Below are 3,262 nucleotides of genomic sequence, written 5' to 3'. Positions count from 1 at the left end.
AGGCATTTCTTGGTGTCAAACTTCAGGTTATGACGTGTTTTGGGCGTTTAACTCCGGATCATGACGTTTTTCTGGCGTTTTACTCCAGACAGCAGCGTGTACTTGGCGTTTAACGCCAAGTTACGTCGTCATTCTTCGAATAAAGTATGGACTATTATATATTGCTGGAAAGCCCTGGATGTCTACTTTCCAACGCCGTTGAGAGCGCGCCAATTGGAGTTCTGTAGCTCCAGAAAATCCATTTCGAGTGCAGGGAGGTCAGAATCCAACAGCATCAGCAGTCCTTTTGTCAGCCTTCTTCAGAGTTTTGCTCAAATCCCTCAATTTCAGTCAGAATTTACCTGAAATCACAGAAAAACACACAAACTCATAGTAAAGTCCAGAAATGTGAATTTAACATAAAAACTAATGAAAACATCCCTAAAAGTAGCTTAAACTTACTAAAAACTATATGAAAACAATGCCAAAAAGCGTATAAATTATCCGCTCATCATAAATCTCCTTGGAGCATCCATGGTATTAGTACCTAAAACAAAAGAAGAATTGTTAGAGAGATTGGTGGAAGTATGACTAATGCTTTCTTTGAGTGACGGTTCAGTGTTCACTTTTAGTAAGGTGGTTGAGGTGGTGAAAACCTCTTCACCTTTTCCAAACTTTAGCCGCATCCGAGCTTGTCTAATATGAAACAAAGTTCGTTCTATTTCCGGATCAAAAGGGATTAAGCTCGGATTCGGTTGTGAACGCGTCATGCAATGAAGGGGAAATGAAATTCATGGTAACGATGTTAGTCACTTGAACAATTTACAATGAAATGCAACTATGTACACTAATTCCAAACAATAACATGGCACACTAAGCATTCCCCGGCAACGGCGCCATTTTGATAAACGAAATTTAGCATGCCGAGTTAGAATCCAAAAATGAATATGATCGTGAGTATAGTCTAATCGACACTAAAATTTCGTACCAAACAATCCTACAATCTATATCCGAGAGTACAAGTCTCCCGAGTCGTCCTCCCTTGGAATTGCCAAAGTGTGCATCTTATTGATTAGAAAGCTTTGTTGGGGTTCTTTGAGGGTTTTAGCAAGGTAATATGAAACAAACAATCAATCATTAAAAGACTTGGCTTAGGGTTGGCATTAGAATTTCTATCCTTATAGTTTATTCAATGATGACGGCAATTAGGCCTTGCCTCATTTAGTTATCCCCTAAGTATAGAGGAAAGTCAAATGAAGATAATCAACTTGAGTCACAAGTCCTAGCTTCTCTTCATGAGAATCTAGCTTTAGTGCACTCTAAGTCAATTAGCAATTCCTAATTTCAAATCAACAATTGTCAAAACTATTCAACTTCTTCTAATGGCCCAACCCTATGCCAAGTGAGATATTTCTACTCCATAACTAGTGTTGACATTTTATCAAACATGTGATGAGCAAGAAAGAAAGTCATAGTGAAATGATAAGAAAAGTGGAATTAAAAGTAGTGCAACACAAGAAACTAACAACAAGGATCAAAGATCAACAATGAAAATCAAATTCTCAAGGTATTGATGAAATCCAAAATTACAAAGTTGAATTCTAGATCTATGAGAATTGAGCAATTACAATTACTACTTGAAATTGGAGAAGAAGATCTATGACATGAACAAAGTGAAGTGAGAATTGCAATGGATCTCACCAAAAGTGATATAAAATTCATAACTTGGATGAAGATGAACCCTAATGGAAGCTTGGAATCTCTCTCTCCTTCTCCAAAAGTGTGGCTAACTAACTTCCCCAAAATATCTAAAATCTAGAAAATGAACTAAAAGTCCTTAACCCTTGCCCCTTTGGTCTTCTTAAGCTTTCCCCGCCAAGGCATTCCCCAAAAATGGGATTCTCAACTAACCCCACGCCTAAGTCACGTGACTTCTTAAAAATCCACATTCGAACATCAGCGCGCACGCGCAAGGTACGCGCGCGCGCCGCAGATGCATCTTGTAATGTACGCGGAGGCGTGACGTACGCGTGCGCGCCCAAGAAGATCATGGCTTAGCCGCTACGCAAGCCGACTCGTGGCTCGACTCTTGGCTTCGGCTTGTAGTTGTTCTATCCACGCGGACGCGTCAAGTGCGCGCACGCGCTCATGCTGAGATTTCCAAGGCTTAATTCTCTTGCTCCCTTCCTTTGCTCCCATCCTCCTCCTCTCTTCCGGTCCATCCTTGCCCTATATTCTGGAACCACTTAACACACAAGTCACGGCATCGAATGGCATCAAGAAAAGATTAGAAATGTATCTATTTTAGTGCAAAATAAGAATGTTTTCATTCATGGGCAAAACTAGGAAAGGAATGCAAAATCTTGTATTTTCATATAGAAAGTGCGTGGAATCATTGATAAAACCCCTGAAATTAGCACAAGATAAACCCTCAAAATGGGGTTTGTCACCACGGCCAAGACTCATAAAGTAACTGTGTTCAAGAATCAACATACTAAACTAGGAGAATCAATAATACTATCTGAATTCTAAGTTCCTATGGATGCCAATCATTCTGGATTTCAAAGGATAAAGTGAGATGCTAAAACTGTTCAGAGGCAAAAAGCTACTAGTCCCACTCATCTGATTAGAATCTGAGCTTCACTTGAAACTCTGAGATATTATTGCTTCTTAATTTTTTTATCCTATTTTATTTATCTAGTTGCTTGAGGACAAGCAATAGTTTAAGTTTGGTATTGTGATGAGCGGATATTTTATACGCTTTTTGGGGGTAATTTCATATAGATTTTAGTACGTTTTAGTTAGTTTTTAGTATATTTTTATTACTTTTTAGGCAAAATTCATATTTCTGGACTTTACTATGAGTTTGTGTGTTTTTTCTATGATTTCAGATATTTTCTGGCTGAAATTGAGGGAGTTGAGCAAAAATCTGATTTAGGCTGAAAAAGGACTGCTGATGTTGTTGGATTCTGACCTCCCTGCACTCGGAATGGATTTTTTGGAGCTACAGAAGTCCAATTGATGCGCTCTCAATTGGGTTCAAAATTAGACATATAGGGCTTTCCAGCAACATATAATAGTCCATACTTTGCGCGAAGATAGACGACGTAAACTGGCGTTTAACGCCAGTTCCATGTTGCAATCTGGAGTTTAGCGCCAGAAATAGGTTGCAAGTTGGAGTTCAACGCCAGAAACAGGTTACAACCTAGCGTTCAACTCCAGAAACAGCCCAGGTACGTGAGAAGCTTAAGTCTCAGCCCCAGCACACACCAAGTGGGCCCCA

The sequence above is a fragment of the Arachis duranensis genome, chromosome 4 (genome assembly GCF_000817695.3).
Source record: "Arachis duranensis cultivar V14167 chromosome 4, aradu.V14167.gnm2.J7QH, whole genome shotgun sequence".
NCBI lineage: Eukaryota > Viridiplantae > Streptophyta > Magnoliopsida > Fabales > Fabaceae > Arachis > Arachis duranensis.
Note: the sequence above shows the minus strand (reverse complement) of the source record.